Source organism: Sorex araneus, chromosome 3, assembly GCF_027595985.1.
Source record: "Sorex araneus isolate mSorAra2 chromosome 3, mSorAra2.pri, whole genome shotgun sequence".
Classification (NCBI taxonomy): domain Eukaryota; kingdom Metazoa; phylum Chordata; class Mammalia; order Eulipotyphla; family Soricidae; genus Sorex; species Sorex araneus.
This window is the reverse complement of record NC_073304.1, coordinates 112537123-112554045: the sequence shown is the minus strand read 5'-3', so window position 1 is coordinate 112554045 and position 16923 is coordinate 112537123. Positions and strand designations below refer to the sequence as shown.

Genomic DNA, 16923 nt, shown 5'->3' with positions numbered 1-16923 from the left:
GCGGAGTGGGCGCTTGCCTGTGCAGCCCGGCCTGGGTTCCGTCCCTGGCACCCTTAAAAGTCCCCTGATCCCGCCAGGAGTGGTCCCTGAGAGAAAGCCCTGAGCACACCTGGGTGTGGCTGGAAACACCAAAACCAAGAACCCAGAACACCTCTGCTCTGCTGCTGGTGTTAGCAGCAGACGGGGGTAAGGCCGTGCTTGGTGCCAGTGCCGGAGTGACCAGCCCTGACCAGCTGTCGGCAGACACAGCCACGCAGCACGTGCAGGAAGCAGGGGGCGTGGGAAGGTGCCCAGGGAAGGCAGGGCTGAAGTGAGAGGGGCAACCTGGGTCGGGGAGTGTCAGGAAGCAGGCGTCAGGCTTCCCAGACCCCCGCCTGTGCCGGACACGCCAGCTCGCAGCGCCCTGGGCAGCCCGGATCAGGAGATCTGGTTCTGGTCTCACCCGACGCTTCCCAGCGGGGAGGCCGAGGGGGAGAAGCAGCAGGGTGCTGGGGCTTAGTGCAGCACGCAGGAGGGGCCCGGGGGAGAGGGACTGCCGCACGGCCCCCCGCCCCTCCTCCCCTGGTGCTGGGGCAAAGGGCCTGCTGGACACCAGCGCTCAGCCAGAGGCCCAGGTGCGTGCGGGTGGCACCTGTGTGTCCCCCTCAGTCTCCCTTGGCGACGGGAAGCCAGAGGACAGACACAGAGCTGCTTGGGACCCAGAAACGGGCCTGGACAGGCTCGGCGCCCAGGGCCCCCACAGAAAGCAGAAGGCCAAGGTGGGAATCACGGGGCTCTACCCTGGAAACAGAACAGGCACAGCAGAGCCTGAGAGGAGGGGAGGGCCAGCAGGGGACAGGCCACCGCAAGGCCTGCGGGGGCGGCGGCGGCAGGCCGGGCCCACCAACATAGCCAAGTGCGGCCTCTCCCCGCCAGCCCCCGGCACCCGGCACCCGTGCACAGCACAGAGCCTCGTGCTGGCAGGCGTCCAGCGCCGTCTGGGGACACCGGGGCGTGGCACCAAAGGCTCCCCAACTCTGCGTGCTGAGGGCGCAGACCATCGGCTCCCCAGCAGGTACTTCCTGCCAGAGGCCACCAAGGCTGACTCTCCCCAGCCCAGGGAGGAGATAAAGGTGCACCTCCCGGCCCCCTGGACCCACAGCTGGAGCCCCTGACGTGGCCTGCAGAGGGCCAAGGAGAGGCTGAGCACCCTCCCCCACCTCTCTGAGCTTCTTCCCTGTGGGATTAATCATATGCTTGAGAAGATGGAGCAAGAGGGCGTGTTTTTCTGTCAGGACAAAATGGTGTTTTCTTTGGTATACAGTAGGTGCTCAATACATGTGGCTTTCCTTTGTCCCTCCAGCCCTGGCTCCCGTAGAGGGAGTGAGGCATGGAGAGTAGTAATGGCAGGGCTCATGGCACTGCTGACTGGTCCAGCCCTTCTGGAAGACAACGGGGACATTCTTAAACGGTCTAGGAACTGACCAGCAACCCCACCTCTCAGCACACACACAGGGACCCAAAGCCGAGCGGAGAAAAGCAGCTTGCAGCACGGGACAGCCCAGCGTGCGAGGACTGCGGGTTCGGCAGCTACGGCACGTACACGCACAGGAGTACCACTCAGCCGTAAGAAAGGACAAGGTCGTGGAATTGTCTGTGACGTGGTGGGCCTGGGCAGGACAGGGAGAGCCTGGCACAGAGTGACTCACATGCGGTACAGGAAACGTAGCGGGGGGTAACTGCACGCACATACGGTGTGTGTACACTATGTGCACAATGTAGTGTGTGCACACTCTCCACAGCAGAATGGTGGTTGGGAAGCAGTGGGGTGGACAGTGAGAAGTGGACACCGGTGAGCGCTGAGTGCTGAAACCCAGTCATGAGTGACTTTGTAACTGCGTGGTGACTAAAAAGAAAGAAGAATGAAACATGAGCAACAGTGCTTCAGCCACCGCCGCTCCCTGCTGACCACTGCGGGGGCCACACAGGTCCTCTCCTCGGCCCTGGGCCCAGACCCTCTCACTCTGGTATTCCGGCTCCTTGGCCCCGGCCTGGGCCATGGCCTGTCCACCAGGGCTCTGGGAAGTGGGCAGCTCTTGTCTAAGGTGGACACCTCTGGATCCAGGGGCCCCAAGGCCACAAGTGCCCCCGCCTTCCAGCACTGGCTGCTGGCGTGAAAGCGCTTTCTTCTGGACAGCATGCCCCCCAACTCCAGGCCAAGGGGTCAAGGCGAGATAGTCAGGCCCCCAAAGAGACCTTGCCCAGGGGTTAGAAGCTCAGAGAGGGAAGCCAGATTCTCTGAGGCCACACAGTGACTTGGGCTGAGAGGGTCCCAGGAGACTGCCCATGAGGCCTGAGCTGTGATTTGTTTGGCTGGTTTGGGGGCCACTGGGCCTGACTTGGGAAATGCCCCCACGCCCCCTCTCAGAGCTGGGGCAGGGTGAGAATTCCATCAACCCTACAGCCACGTGCGGAGCCCTCCCCCAAGGCCTTCGTGACAGCCGTGCCCGCTAACGGCGCCAGGACTGGGCTCAGGGGAGGCTCCGGGAACCTGCCTGCCAGCCTGCCCCCGCCCCGCTCTCCAGTCGCGGGGCACGTGTCCTCGGGACAGTTCTGGGCACCCCAAGGTCACCTGCATCCCTTCCCCCCTGTCCTAGAGGGGGGCTCCCGGCCACGGCAGTGGGTCGGGACTGGGGAGCGCCGGGAGCGGTCCCGTCCAGGTGGTTCCTGCAGGCAAGAGGAACCGGTCTGGTTCGTGGCACCCAGAAACTCCGTCCAGAGGAGGGGACCTCGGTGGGGGCACCTGCCTGGCGGTGCACTGAGTTGCGGGAGGAGATGGCAGGGGAGCCGCTGGGGCTCCGGGCAGCACTCTGCAAGCCGAGTCCCACCTTCCTGCCTCCGCGGGTCCCTCGGTTGCCGGGACCCGCCCCCCCCCCGAGGCTGCAGGCGCGGGCCGGGCGGGCGGGGGTCTCCCGGGTCCCCGGGGTCGGGAAGGCGTCCACGGTCCCCGGCAGCCCCCGGGCGCGCGGCGGCCGGGGCCGGGCCTCCGGGGCGGGCGGGCGGGCGGCCCGGCATCCCCGCGCCCCGCGCGCTCGGGGCGGCGCCGCGGGGGTTCAGGCGGAGGTCAGCGCCCCCGCGGACCCGCGCCGGCGGGGGTCGGCGGCCCGGCGGGTCCCCGCGCCGCGTGCGCTCGGCACGTCCGCGCTCCCGAGCGGGCCGCGTCCCGCGGGCGGCGCGGGGCGGCCCCCGGGGAGACCCCCGCCTCGGCGGCCTCCGGCGCCCGCCCCCGGCGGTGTCATTGTTCTCTGACGTCACGCCCAGCCCCGCCCCCCGCGAGGGGCGCCCGCGACCCCCGGCCGGCCGGGCTGCGCCCCCTGGCGCTCTCCGCGACTTGCCTTTGTTATTCCAGCTCCCGGGCTCACTCGGCCCGACGCGGCGGCCGGCCGCAAAACGCGGAGCGCGGAGCGCGCGGGCGGGGAGCGGGTGCGCGCGGCCGCGAGGGTCCGGCGCGGGGCCGCGGGCGGGGAGGCCCCTGCGTGTCGGCGGCGGGGGCGCGGGGGAGTCTCCGCGCAGCCGCCCCCGCGGGTTTCCGATGGCCAGCCCCGAGCGGGCCACCCGGGCACCGCCGTGTGGGTGGCGGCGCCCCGCCCCCACCGCGACCCCCGCGCCGCCGGGCAGCGCGCCCACCCCGGCGGCGGCGGGGCCCCCGAACACGCGCGGCCGGGCCGGGGGCGGGCGCGGGGCGCGGCGGGCCAGCGACCCGCGGCCTCGCGTCTGGGCCCGGCTCCCGGCTGGGCCGGGCGGGGGCGCGGGCGGGGCGCCGCGGGGGGCGGGGGCCGGGCGCGGGGCGGCGCGCCGAGCCGGCCGGGGCGCGGGGCGCGGGGCGCGGCTCCGCTCCGCGGGCTCCGCGCCGGCTTTTGCGAGCGGCCGGCGGCGCGGGGCCCTTTGGAAATAGAATAGCCAATGTAATCCGACACTCCAACTTGCGGGCTCGGCGAGTTGATTCACTTACTCGCCCCGACGCCGAGTTCCTTTTCACTGTCCGCGGACGCCAGGAGCCGGCGGCGGCGCGCGGGGAGCCGCGGGCGGGCGGCGGGCGGGCGCGGTGACCCGAGCCGAGCGGGAGCCGAGCCGAGCCCTCGCCGCGCCGCTCCCGGCCCGGCGGCGGCGCGTCCTCCAGCGGCGGCGGCCGCGCACGCAGCGCCGGTAAGTTTGGGCCGCGGCGGGCGCCCGCGGCCGGGGCCTGCCGCCCGCCCGGGGCGCGCCGCGGGGCGCCGGGGGTACCCGGGGGGCCGGAGGGCGGCGGGCCGGGCCGGCGGCTGCCCAGCGGCCGCGCCGCGCTACCCGGGTGGGCTCGGCCGAGGCCCTGCGAGCGGCGAGCGCCGGGGGTGCGCGCGCGGACCTGGGGTCCGCCTCCCGCCCGCGCGCCTCGGGCGCCAGTTCGCGGCGGCCGGGGACCCGCCGGGGTCCGGCAACCGCGCGGGGGCAGGACCGCCTCGGCCGGTCCCACTCGCCCCCTCGGGGAGAGCGAAGTTGCGCGCCCCGGCGCTGGCGAGCGGCCGCCGGGGAGGCGCCGGGTTCGGCGGCGCGGGCGCGGGGAGAAGTTGTGCCTGTGAATTTCCAGGGAAAACACTTTGGTGGAAGGAGGTGGGGGCGCGGTTAAGTTGTTTGTGTGCGGATCGCCCGGGGAGACGCGGCGCGCGGTGTCTGCCAGGGAGCGCCCGGGGTGTCCGTGTGTCCGGGGGTCGGTGTCGGTGCGTGTCCGTGCTGGGGGCTCCGGCCCGTGCTCCGGAGCCGAGCGGGACGCGCAGCCCCGCGCCCGGCCGCGGCTGCCGGCGGGAGACGCGCGCGCGCGGGGCGAATGCGAAAGTAATTTCCCGGGGCTCTTTCTTCCCGGCCCCGCGCGGCCCGGGGAGCGCAGGCCGGCGGGCGGACCCCGGGGCCGCGGGCTCTGGAGCGGGCTTCGCGTTCCCGGCGCCTGGGCCGGGGGACGCAGCGGGGAGCGCGGCCGGGCGCGGGGCGCGGGCGCGCGGCGCCGGGCCGGGGGCTGCTGTCCGGGCGCCGGCGGGCGGGGAGGGCGCGGGGGCCTTTGTGCGCCGGCGGGTGTGCGCGGAGGCCGCGGGCGCCGCCGGAGCGGGCGGGAGCCGGCCTCGGCCCGGGTCTCGGAGACACTCCAGGAATGTAAACAACCGGGCCGGCCGGGCCCCCGCCGCTCCCGGGGCAGCCCCCGGCGCCCGCGGCCCTCCCCGGCCTCTCGCTACCTGCCCGGCCGCAAACTTTTTCCCTCCCCGCCCCGCCGCGCTCCCCCGGCGGGCGCTGCCCCCGAGCCCGCCGTCCGGTGCTGCCGCGCCGCGCTGGCCGCCGCCTCCCGGGCGAGCAGCGCCCCAGCGGGCCCGCGCCCCGGCTCCCCTCGCGGCCCTTCCCGTGCCCCGACCGAGGGAGGAAGATTGAACTTGGCAGCCCGAACAAACGTGCTCTCAGGCCCCGAGAGGCCGGCGGCCGGGCGGGCAGGGCGGGCAGCGTCCCCCGCGCGCACCGGCCCGGCCCCCGCGGAGGGAGGGCGACGCCGCGGCCGCCTGCAGCGCCCCGGGTCTGGCCCGAGCCGCCGCCGAGCCGAGGCTGTTCTGGAGCGTTTTCTTAAGCAACAGTTTGTCTCCTGCTGCAACCTGGGAACGCGGCCTGGTGCACTGAGGGGGGGGGGGGAGCCAGGGTGGCTGTCCCCTCCCCTTGTGGTGACACTGGGCAGGGCTGGAGGCCAGAGGCTGTTCCCAGAGGTGCCTGGCTTTGCTTATTGTTTGTTTTTGTTTTGAAGGTAGCGATCAAGAGACGCTGCCCTGGAGAATGCAGAGCCGGCCACCCTGGCCGCCCGTTCCTCTCTGACCTGCCTCCTTGGGCAGTTTGTCCGGTCGGGAGTTTCAGACTTGCCAGAGAGGGATCGGGGAAGTTTAGAGGAGGAACCGGCCTCCAACTTTCCGCAGGCCCCAGAGAGGGAGGGAGGGGACATGCCTGCCCCTGGCGTGCCCAGTACCTTGGCCCTGCTGTAGGGATCGTGAATGGCCGAGCCTTATGCTGACCTTTTCTGTCTTCAAGTTGAGGATGTTGAAACCGCAGCGTCAAACAAAAGGCGCATTGAGCGCTGTATCTGCCACTGAGGACTGCGACTTTGGGCCAGGCCAGGCCAGGACGCGTTTGTCAGGAGATGGTGTTTTCTTCTGAGGTTTATGATTCGGGTTGGGTTTTTGTTTTCCCCCAAAGGACTGAAAGTGTCCCCTGGTCTCAAGTCGAGAGGTTATGAAATGCACTTTTCACATGCAAATCTCCAAACTTGAGACTTGGCTGGCGGGCGTCCAGGGCTGTGGGGAGGGCGGGCCAGCCTCACCCCTGCCTGCCTCCCCAGGGCGGAGGAGCCAGAGGGAGTTTTGAAGAGTCTGATGGTGTGGGGTCTGGTTGTGAGGTGTCCAGTGTGCTCTCAGAGAGAGTGGGAATAACAAACCGATGGACATACGGGAAGCTTCACGAGTCAGCCTCAGCTGTGCAAAATAATGGGGTTTCTGGCCTTTTTGTTTGTTTGTTTTTGTTTTGGGAGCCACAACTGGGTGTGCTCAGGGCTTACTCCTGACTTAAGCTCAGGCGTCACTCCTGGTGGTGCTCTGGAGACCACGTGGGGTTCCGGGATCGAACCCAGGTGGGCTATGCGCAAGGCAAGGCAAATGCCCTCCTCACTGTACTGCCGCCCTGGCCCCCTTTCCTGCCTAGGGAAGGGGGGAGGTGGGCGGTCTCTTCGTTCTGTTTACAGTCAGGAGCAAAGAAGGAAGGTCCAGAAGAGGGGTGGGGGTGAGGGGTTTGGCTAGACACACGCACAGACACACAATACACAACACACACGTACACGCATACACACTCCCCAGGAGCAGGAACACTGTGGAAGCTGGTGCCCTGCTGTGTGGGGACGGGACGCCCTGTCCTGGACACTGGCGCAGGGGCCCCGGAGGGACCACTGCTGCTTCCTGGCTGGGTGAGGCCGCAGCCCCAGACCCTGTGGGGCGCCAGAGGCGGCTCTGTGGCCTTGGCTGGGGGCCAGCAGCAGCCTGGACCCCAGCCGTAGGCTGAGGAGGTTGTAAGAAATATGGGCACCAACAAGTTAATTTCCGGAAGCTTCTCTGGGCACGGTGTCACGGAATCAGGAAGCCGGGCCTGCCAGGCCGTGAGTGGGTCCCCAGTTTCCATTCATAAGTCTCCCCTGCCCACCCCGCCCGCCCGCCTGTCACTGCTGCATCCTTATGAGGCTCCTCAGGTTCTGTGTGGGCAACAAAGCCGGGCTGCTGAGTGCCCCAGGCCCACCACCGGTGGCTGTGACTGCTGTGACCTCATCTCGTAGGACATGGTGGCCCTGTCCACACCCTCCAAGGGGGCGCTCTGCCTCTTAGGCCCCAGGAATGGGAACCCAGGCTGCTCTCCGTGAGCCAAGGCGGGCCCTTCCCTCAGACCTGCCCCGAAGGGGCTGCGCAGGGTAGTGGCCGGAAACGCAGGGAAGGGGGGCTGGAACTGCTAGCTCCGAGCTCCATGCTGTGGGGCCTCAGTCTTCTCGTCTGTAAAATGGGTCCAGGAAACCCCGTTGAGGCTGGGAAGGACACAGGTGCCCTGGGCACAGGACCCCAAAGGCCTGCAGGCTCAGGGTACAGAGTGGACAGGACACCGGGTGGGCTGGAGGGCTCAGAAGCACTTTTTAGAAGCTGCTTGGCGTCCTGAGATGGACAGTGGGTAAGGCTTGCGTGCTGCTGGCCTGGGTTGGATTCCTGGCACCACACTGGGTCCCCTGAGCCCTGCCAGGGGTGATTCCTGAGCGCAGAGCCAGCAGTCAGCCCTGAGCACCACTGGGTGTGGCCCCAAAACAAAACCAAAAAAGTAGAAAGTTCCGTTTCTGGCAAATCACCATCTATAGTGTGGGCATGTGAGCTTACGACCCCCGACACCCCCATGGGCCTGAGGTGCTGGGGTCTGTCTCTGTGCCCGCTGGTGCAGCAGCCATCCCGGGCCCAGCACTCGCAGACCCCTGCTCTGCACAGCCTCTGCTGAGTGTTCAGGCGCAGGTGGGCCCCATTGCGGGGAGGAGCCGGGCGGGCCCCGGCTTCCCCCCAACAGCCAAGCTCATCTCCAGCACACACAGGACACGGTGGTCACAGAACATGTCCCTAAAATCAGGGAAAGAGAATTCCGTGTGTGTGTATCTGGCGTTTTGGGTCGCACCCTGCGATGCTCAGGGGTTGCTGCCTGTGGTGCTCGGGGACCATGTGGGATGCCCGGGATGGAGCCCGGGTGGGCTGCGTTCAGGGCAGCTGCCCTACCCTCTGCGCTGTCTCTCCAGCCCAGGAGAGAAATCTTAGCTGCTTTCCTCACCCACCTTGTGGCTTTGAAAATGAAAATGAGTGGCCGACAGAAATGGGATGGGGTGGGGGCAGGGGAAGGAGGTCCAAACCACAATAAATAAAGATGAAACAGAAGTACAGCAAGGGCTGGTGGGGGCGTGTGGGGGCAGCCCTTCCCGAGGCTCAGGGTCACCCCCTTCCAGGCCCTGGGTTGATCTCTGACACCTTCCAGAGAGAAAGACAGGAGGGGCTGGAGGGGATCGTGTCCTTGGCCTTGGTGCAGCGTTGGCTTCGGCACTGCCGGGGGGAGGGCGGGAGAAGGTGGCCTGGGCCAGCCTCAGGAGCGCAGACCCGGCTGGGAAGGCACCGTGAGCCCGGCCCGGGAGCCTGCAGTCCGGCGAGGGCAGCGAGATCAGTCCAAATAAATAATTAACCACCCCCGGCTGGCTGCCTGCCACCACGCACGCGGCCTTTGTACGGCGCTCAGTGGCCGTGGACGCACACGCCTGCCTCCGCCCCTCACTCGGGGGACGCTTGGTGACTCTCCCGACTTACCCCCATTTAAGAGAGCACCGAATCGAGGTTCCGAGATGATCAGGATGCAGCCTGTCCCTGCCCCCATGGGCAGCTGCAGGCCACAGGGCCTGTGCGAGGTCCTAGGTTCGATTCCCAGCGGTACCAAAGCAAAAATAGAATCAGAAGTTGTTTTGTACCCCAGCAAGGGGGGGGGGTAGAGGAGGGAGGGGCACTGTGCCCAGAGCCCAACCCCTAGTCCAGGGTCTAAAGCCTCCATCCTGCCCCAGAGCCCGCCCCCGCCCCGTGCCCCCCCCCCCCCACTGAGAGGGAGCAGGAAGCAGAGATGTTTCCAGGCTTCGATGGTCCTGTAGATACAGACCTTGACTCAGCCCAGCCCCTCCCCCGCTGAGTCAGGCCCAGGCTGGGGAGGCCCTGCCCCGCCCCTGACACCACAGCAGCCCAGCAGAGGGACACCCTGGGACAGGCCGCCCAGGGGCCACAGTGAGGAGCAGCTGGCCAGGCCGCGCTGGGCGTGCCTGGCACACCTGCCCAGGTAATAATGTGTGTATCCTGGCGGCCCAGCTGCCGGGGTCACTGCAGGACTGTGCTCGGAGGCCCGGGTGTCTGAGCTAATTAGATTTCTTAGATTTCAAGCTCCCCTAATCCTGTTAGCCCGCCTGTAATTGTAACCACTTGAAGGTTTGGGCCACTGCGGCCATCGCGGCCGGCCGGCCGGTATGAGGACAGTGCTCGCCGCACGGTGGCAGGGGCCGGTGGCTTCCTCCTGGCGGGTGGCGCTTCTCTGTGGAGGCTGAGGTCCCCCAGGTCACACCCTCTGGACACAGGGGTGGGGGGTGGCCGCTGAGCCGCCAGGAGGGCCCAAGTGGGGGAAGGTTTCGGGACTTGGGGTCCGCCTCTGACGTCTGCACCGGAGACCTCAGGGCAGCGAACTGTCCAGAGTTAGTCTGGGGGCTTCGTCTGGCCCGAGGCCGCAGTGGGCATGACCTGGTCTCCCAGAAATGCAGATGCCCACTTGCCTGGACCCCCCTGCGACACCCCCAGCCACTGCCCCCCCTCTGAGACTCCGACTCAGTTTGCATGATGGTTTCCGGGGAAAGGTAAAGCCTTCTGTGGGGGCGGGATGGTGTGAGATACGGCTGCTCTGTACTGCCCGAGCTCTTCTGGAATGATCCCCGAGGCTGGCACGCTGGCGCCCGCCTGGGCCTCGTCTCCGTCCTCAGTTCCCACCAAGGCTGGCCTTCACCCACAGGTGAAGACAAGAGGTGGGGGGGCAGGTGGAGGAGCCCCCTCCACACAGAAGGTCCGGGGTCCACGGGAAAGCCAGCCCGCCCCCTCCTGGGGTGCCGAGAGATGGCTGGCATCTCCTGCCCCCCCCCCCAAGGTCCCCGGCCCGCCTGACCAGTCCTCCTGCAGCCCGGGAAACCCAGCTGTGGAAGGAGCAGTTGCCGCCTCCCAGGGCAGCGGGGACAGTGGCCGAGCAGGGCAGCAAAGTCCCTCAGCCCTCCGGCTCATTAAACATTTATCGAGCATGTTCTCTTGGCCAGACAGCTCCGTCAGCCTCCGTCAGGCACGGAAGAAACAGCAGAGGTGGCGTGAGAGACGGTACTGGGGAAGGCACTGGCTCGCATGTGTTGCTTGGGCCTGAGTCGAGTTCGGTTCTCAGCACTGGGTATGGGCCCCTGAGCACTGCCAGGGGTCACTCCTGAGCTCCGACCCGGACTGGCCGCTGAGCACAGCCGGGGGTGGCCTCAAAACAAAAGTAAAAAATGGAAAGGCAGAAAAGTCGGAGAGCTGGGACGGGGTCAGGGCTGTCTTGCCTGCAGCTGCCCTAGGTTTGATTCCCAGCACCCCTCAGGACGCCCTGAGCACCTCGGGTTCTGCCCCCCCCCCCCCCGTGCCCTAGGCAAAGAAGGGGGAGCCCAGCCAGGGGACAGGCCGGCAGCAGCCCCTCAAGCCCTCGGCCTTTGCCCGGGGTGCTGCAGAAAGCTGTGGGGGGTGCTTGCTTTCCCACAGCCCGGGGCCTTCTGTGTCAGAGTGGGGGGCTCCTCCGCCGGCCCCTCCCGCCACCTCGCCCTCACTGCTGACTTTTGTCCTTCTCGGCCTGCTGGCCCCCTGCCCGGTCCCCTTGTCACTTACTCTGTGGATGGGCAGGGAGAAGCCACCCTCCTCGCAGGGGTGAGGACTTGAAGAGCCCGGCTGACTCAGGGCGCGCCTGGACCACCCCCAGCTCCAGACCCTCTCCCCACTCCCTGGCAGGTCTTGGTGGGACTGAGTAGCCAGCAGCCCTGCCAAGGCCAGGGGGTGGCCTCCAGGCAAACCACAGCAGCCGCCCCAGTGTTTGCCCCGGGGGCTCCCTGGCAGAGACACCGGCCCCAGAGCGGAGCGCACTCGGGGCCTGGCGCTCAGTCTCGGACCCCAGCCTGGGTTGCGCCAGGCAGCCGCGTGTCCCCGCAGCATCCGCGGGAGAGGCGGGCCATGTCTGCCCCTGGAGACGGACACGCGGGCAGGGGCTCCAGGCATCTGTGGCATGTACGAAAGGGAATGGTTCTAGAGAGCCTGTCTGCAGAAGGGTCGATCCCATGCCCTGGCACCCAGGACCCGCCAGGGAGGCGGGGGAGGGGAGGATGCTTTAGGGACTCCTGCTGGGGGACTCTGAAAATCACTCCGCAGAGGTGAGAGACAGCGCGGTGGATAAAAAGGCACTTGCCTTGCATAGAGTCCAACCCGGTTTGGCCCCTGGCATCCTGGGCCTGGGGGTGGCCTCCAGGCAAACCACAGCAGCCGCCCCAGTGTTTGCCCCGGGGGCTCCCTGGCAGAGACACCGGCCCCAGAGCGGAGCGCACTCGGGGCCTGGCGCTCAGTCTCGGACCCCAGCCTGGGTTGCGCCAGGCAGCCGCGTGTCCCCGCAGCATCCGCGGGAGAGGCGGGCCATGTCTGCCCCGAGTCCTGGCCAGGGTCTATCCCCACGCCACAAACACCAACTGACCCCGTGAGCCGGGCCTGGGGTCCAGGCGAGGAGGCCCAAAGCTTTCCTGTGCTGCTTGGGCTGCTGGGCAGAGACACCCTCGGAGACCCCAGCCCACTTGTTTCCCCTCCTGAGAGGGGCCTGCGCTGAGTCGAGGCGTCCCAGTGCAGCACCCCGCAGGGGCCCAGCCGTAACGTGACTGACAGACGTTGCTGTCAGCGTCCCTTCGCTTCTGAGAGCCGTGAGTGGAGCCCACGGCGTTCCTGGGCGGGAGGGACAGGCCCACTCCCTTGGTCTCTGCCAGGGTTTCCCAGGCCCCCAGCCTCCGTTTGATGCATGCTGACCACCGATCATCAAAGACCAGCAGTTTCCCCGCCACGGCTGGGCCTGCAGGGACCCCTTGCCGAAGCCGCCCCGCCCGCACCCTTGGCACCCAGCCCTGCTCTGTCCTCTCTCGCCGTTTCTTTTTTGCCACCAGACCACAAATCTGTCTGGTCGGGCAGATGCTGGCTTGGCTGGAGGAGGGGGCATCTGCTGTGTCCCTAGAAAGGGGCCCCCAAGGGTGTTTGGGGGCCCGAGAGACAGGACAGGGGTGGAGGCCGTTGCCTTGTATGTGGCTGATCTGGGTTTGATCCCCACATCGTCAGGAGCGACCGTGACCCAGAGCCAGGAGCGAGTCTGAGGCACCACCAGGTGTGTCCCCCAGCCCAGAAGAACTAAAGGGAGAAAGACTGAGCCCCGAGGCCGCAGGAAAGGCCTCTGCTGGCCTGAACCCGCATGTCCCGCCTGGCGTGCCGGTCCCAGGGGGGCGTGCCTTGCGTGCGTCCAGTCACAGATCCATTTGGGGCTGCAGGGGTGGGGCCTGCTCAGGGCCGCTGCATGCCCGGAGCCCACCTCACGCCATTTGTGGGCGGCGGGGTGCGGAGCGGGGGCTGGGACAGTGAGTGGGTGGGCCTGCCGCTTCGAGAGCGGGGTGGCAGAGACAGTGGCAGGTGTGCCGGGCTCAGAGGGGGCGCACCAGGCTGAGCCGAGGGTCGGTAGCTCTCACACTCGTCTCGAGCAGCGGCCGGGCTGGTCAAGGGCTCCCTCCTCTGGGTCCCGAGGCCAATTTCAGCCCTGCCGGCCGCCGTCTTCCTGCCTCCCTGCCCGGCCTGGAGTCCCCTGGAAGGCTGTGCTCTCGGGGACCCTTGGTGCTGGTGCTGCTGTTCTGGGGGAGCCCCCCGGCATGGCCCTCAGGGCCCTGGGTTTCTGGGGCTCGGGGAAGTGGGCTCAGGTTAAGAGCAGGGCCTGGGGCATCTGCCCCAGATACCAGGAGTGATCCCTGAGCACAGAGTCAGGAGTCAGCTCTGAGCACTGCTGAGTGTTGTGCCCAACAAAAGCAAAACAAGGAGTTCTAGTTTGGATCCCTGCCCCAAGTCCCGTCCTGCCCTGAGCTCGCGGACAGCCCCGTCCCCTCCTGGCCCTGGATGTGGGGCCCCCATCGGGGGTCGGCGCTGGGCTCTGGCCCGCCCTCTGGTGCGCACGCGGATGGGCCGAGAGGACCAGCTGAGGAAGGCGGCTTGTGGCCAGTCCAGCCCGCCCTGGTGCCTGCACAGGCCTCAGGCTGAGGGAGGCCCTGGAGACGAGAGCCGGGACTTTTCGTGCTGGAGAATCTGGAGCTCCCCGCCCCCGAACCTGAGGCTGCCTGCCTCGGCCCCGAGAGCCCTTCCCACATGTCCTCAGTTTCCCCCTCAGCACTGTCCGCCTCCCCAGACTGCTGCCCCTCTGCTCCCGACACAGGCCTGGACCACGCAGGGAGCTTCTTCCCGGGTTCTATCGGTGGTCTGCTCCATGCCAAGCCTGCTGTGCTGCGGGGATGCCCAGAGCAGAGAAGGTGCTTGCTAGTTCCTGGTGCTTGGTGACGGTGACGCCCGCTCTGGCCGGCAGGAAGCCTGTGTTCCCCGCCCCTGGCTTCACCTGGCTGTTTGCTCAGTGACAAGGTTCCCGCCATCCCTCTCTGGTGGTGAGGGCGCCGGCAGGCTCGGGAGTTGCTCAGGGGTCTCTCCTGCCGGGCTCAGGGGCCCACCCATGGTGGGTGCCGGGATTGAACCCGGGTGGACGTGTGCGGGGGAAACGCCCTCCCCGCTGCTGTGCTGCCCTGGCCCGAAGCTTCCCTCTCTGGATCCTTTTCTGCATGCTCTGAGACCAGGCTGAGTTTTCTCAGCCTTGGCCAGTGCCCATCTCAGAGCTGGAGGGCTGGCCTGCTTTTGGCATGCCCGGTGTTTGCCTTCTTGCAGAAGCTCCTCTTTCTCTTCTGGGCGCCGTAGAGTAAATCATTCCCCCTCTCCACTTTGCTCAGCTTCCTCATGCCGGGAGAGGCCGTGGTGTTAGTAAACACGCCGGGGCCGTCTCTGCCTGCTGTATGGTTCACGTTCCAGGACTGGATTTGTTTTGTTTGAGGGGCCCCACCTGGCAGCACTCGGGGCTGACTCTTGGCTCTGTGCTCAGGGGTCACTCCTGTGGGCTGAGGATTGAACCGGCTGGCCGTGTGCAGGGCCAGCACCTTCCCTGCCGTGCTGCCGCCCAGAGCACTGTGGACCAGGTTGTGTCTGCCCTTCTCCCCTGCCGTGACCCGACATGTCCTGGGCTTCCCTGGGGCACCCTGTCTGCCAGGGGGTGTGCCCTGTTTGGTGGCATTTTGTCGTGCATCGCCACCCCGGGGACACTGAGGCGAAGGTCCGGGGACTGACGCGGGAGTTTCTGCAGCAGGTGGGACGTCTCTGTCAGGACACAGGCCCGCGGCTGCTGTGGGCCCTCTGCCCTGTCCGGAGCTTCAGCTCCTAGCCTGGCCCGTGGCAGTGCACGGCCCCAGCTCCACCTGCAGAAGGTTCCAGAATCTGCCCCCGTCCTCGCCCATGTCTGATGGAGGAAAGTGCCTCTGACCCGGTCACTGCCACTACTCTGCTGAAGCTGCCCCATGCCTCCTTCCCGCCCTCAGCCACTCCCACCCCTTCCTGCTCTTCCCCAGACTTTCCGAGTGCTCCGCACACAGCACTCTCTGCTCGCCTCTGGGCTTTCCTGCCATCTGTCTGCAGCCCTGAGGAGGCAGGGTTGCAGGCTCCTCCCTCCACTCACCCGGGGGTCCTCCCTCTACTTGGGCGACCCAGACTCCTGACACCCAGCCCAGTGTGCGTTTTTGATGCTGATGAGGTGAAGGACGAATGACAGCTGCAGTTTATACAGAGCTGGTTGACTCGTGCTGTGTGGCCGCGACACAGCTAGCACACGCTCTGTGCCTGCAGTGTATCGCCAGGACACACTGTGCTGGAGAATCTGCGGGGCCTGGGTGGGGACCGCGGGCCTGGTCCTGAGACCCTGTGGCACCGCAGCCCTGCGGTGACCTGACCCTTCCCCTCTCGTGCCCCCAGGCCTTCCTAAGTGCTTGGGTCTGTAGGGGTGCCTGCGCCGGGCTGCCCGGAGCCCAGTGCCCGCGTCGCCCGCCTTCTCTGCACAGCTCCTCGAAGGTCGGCGTGGTGGTGGCCTGGCCAGCGTGCAGGGACCACGGGAGGCCGGGCTAGAGCCTGGGGCGTTGCTCTCCACACCAGCCCCGTCCTTGCCACCGTGCTGTGTGGGGCGGGGAAGTCCCTTTCCCGGCCCGGACTCGGGCGCTCAAGCCTCCAGACACAGGCCGGCACTGCCAGGGTGGGGGCCGTCTGCGCCCAGGGGCGGTTTCAGAAGCAGAGGGGCCAAGGGCTGAGAGGGCAGTGCTGGGGGTCCTGTCTGCACCAGCCCCCAGCCCCTGGGGCATCTGTGTGACTGCCCCCGGGGGGTGTCAGTCTGTGCTCAGCCTTCCCAGGCGGGCGCTCCCAGGAGGGGATCTGGGTCTTTCCGCCTGAGCCCAGAGCTGTGGGTGTGGACGCCCCTCCCCGGGCAGCAGTCACCTGGCCCTGAGGCCCTCAGCTGCAGGCCCTCGCCGAGAGGTGGGCGAGCAGCGTCTCCTCTCCTGTGGCCTCCGGCCGGCCCAGCCCTGCCGGTCCCCTCCTGGGCAGCAGCAGACCCGCTCTGGGCCTGACAGCTGTGATGTGGGTCATGCGGGAATCAAGTAGAAATTAGGGCGCGCAAGGAGGCTCAGGGAGCCAGTGCTGTCCCCGGGATAGGGGTGCCACGTGTCTCCATCTGGAAGCGGGAGAACCCCTTGGGGAGGGCACAGTGAGCTTCACCCGCTCTGCCGGAAGTGGGACCCCCAGCTGTCTCAGTCTCCAGACCGCCCCACTCCCCTCCACCCCCTCCAGGCCCTGCCCCCACGCGCCCACTGTCCACAGCCGCGTTTCTGCCTTTCCGAAGGGAGGGGCCAGATGCGGAGAGACAGGATGGCCCCCAAGTGTAATTTTATTTCTGTGCTTCTCCTTTCAAGCTGTCACGGTAAATCTATTTCGCTTGTCACTTTGTAAATCATTATGCAGGATTAAGCCTTTTACCAGCTCGCGTGGCTCTGGCAGCCGCGGGCAAGCCCAGCTTCCCTGTTCGCTGTCCTCTCCCGCCCACTGACTTCCGGGCAGCCCCAGACCCGGCCATCCTGCTCATTCCTCCTGTTGTGGTCAGTCAGAGTCACGTGGCTCTGGGCGAGGGCCCATTTCACAGATGGGAAAACAATAGCGAGGCATGCGGTGGCTCCCACCCACGTCCAGGACCCCCGTAAAGCAACTGGAGGGTGCATCGTGAACAGACCCTGAGCAGATTTGGAAGCCCAGATACTTCTCCCCTTTCACCCAGGAGAGCCCGGGGCACCTCCTCCAGGCAGCAGCAGGATTGTGCAAGGCCCCCGGGGCCCTGGCTGGGAAGGGACAGAGTAACTGTGGAAGGTCCTTCTGCCCATCCCAGGGTCACAAGGGACCCAGCGTGAGTTGGGGTGACGGAGCTGGAGCTGGGCGTGCGGCTGGAGCCCCCGTGCTGGCGTTTCTCTCCTTGTCGAGAAACCCCGGAGCTGCTCCAACACAGGCTGCGGGAACAATGGAGCCATTGGCGAGGGGTTCCGGGCCGCAGACAGTGGCCGGGCCCAGCCGGGCCCTGAGCCAGCCTATGTGCAGCCTTGCCAGG

General features: G+C 67.4%; 1 protein-coding gene across 3 annotated transcripts in view; it reads left to right on the top strand.

The window, feature by feature from the left end:
* The first annotated feature begins 4032 nt into the window (after positions 1-4032).
* Positions 4033-16923, top strand: part of ZMIZ1 (zinc finger MIZ-type containing 1) — a 133917-nt gene continuing 121026 nt past the window's right edge. For all 3 annotated transcript variants that reach the window (XM_055133900.1, XM_055133901.1, XM_055133899.1), the window contains exon 1: positions 4033-4185. The gene's annotated coding sequence lies outside the window, so the exon portion shown is untranslated. The remainder of the gene's footprint in view (positions 4186-16923) is intronic.